Here is a 1341-nt window from a genome sequence, read left to right on the forward strand (position 1 = left end):
TTGGTGGAACCGGGAATTGAATTCAGGCCCTCGTGCTTGCCAGGGAAGCACTTATTCCACTAGACCATCTCCCTGGCCCCCGAAAAAAATCTTTTGAGTGGCTGAAAGGTGTATCTTGGCAACAGTCTTAACTGGTTACTAAAGTTTATTACAGCGGGGCTTTGAAAGAGGTTATTTTAACTTTTTTTTTGAAAAAAGGTCTCACGAATTTGGGCTAGCTTTGTGCTCTTGGTAAGCACAGGCTGGTCTCGAACTCTCAAAGCAGTTTTCCTGTCTGAACCTCCAGAGTGCTGGGATTACAGAGGTGCGCTACCATGCCCTGTTATTAACTCTTGATTCATAGTCCTTAGGGCCTACTGGGTAGTCGGTGTTATGTTGCATGGGTTCATTTGTATGATTTTATTTTATTTTTTTATTTTTTAAATTTTATTTTGTGTGTGTGTGTGGCCAGCTCAGCCCACCAGGGGGCGGGGCGGGCTGGCATGTGGAGCTGGGGGATTGAACCGCGGTCCCTGTGCTTTGCTTAGCTTGTTCTAAGTAGGTACTTTAGACCACTGAGCCATCTTACCAGCCCCTATATGATTTTAGAGCATTGATCATACCTGGGTATTGGCAGAATAATTCAGTCTCCAGTTCCTCAATCAGCAAACAGTGGGCCAAAAAGGAAAGAGCCAGGTGTGGTGGCATAAGCCTGAAATCTGAGCACTCAGGAGGCTAAGGCAGGATCACTGTGACTTTGAGACTAGTTTGTGCCACACAGGGAGATAGTCTCAATGCATAGTATGTGATACGTGTTCTGGAATTTGTTCATGCCATAGTGCTTTTTATTTATTTTTGTTTTTGTGTACCAGGGACTGAACTCAGGACCTTGGGATTGCCAGGCAGGCACTTAAGCCACTGAGCTGTCTCCCCAGCCCCATAGTGCTACTTTATATAAAGTTGAAAGAAATTCCATTGATAGGAACCTAGCACTTTTTTTTCCCCCCCAGAACTGGGGTTTGAACTCAGACCCTTGCATTTGCCAGGGTAGCGCTTATTCTGCTGAGCCGTCTCCCCGGCCCCAGAACCTAGTACTTTTTATGTGCTAGTCAAGTACTCTACCATTGACCTATCTTCTCACCCCTAATTTTTTTTTTTTTTAACAAAGTAGTGCAGGTTAGCCAGGTGTGACACAAGCCTGTAATTTCAGCACTTGAGAGGGTAAGGCAGGAGTAGCACCCCTGAGTTCAATGCCAGCCTGAACTATATAGTGATACCAATTCTCAACAAAACCCTCCTCGGGCAGGGGAGATAGCTCAGTGGAATAAGCACTTGCCTGGCAAGCAAAAGGACCTGAGTTCA

This window comes from Octodon degus, unplaced genomic scaffold (assembly GCF_000260255.1).
Source record: "Octodon degus isolate 3935 unplaced genomic scaffold, OctDeg1.0 scaffold00072, whole genome shotgun sequence".
NCBI classification, from domain to species: domain Eukaryota; kingdom Metazoa; phylum Chordata; class Mammalia; order Rodentia; family Octodontidae; genus Octodon; species Octodon degus.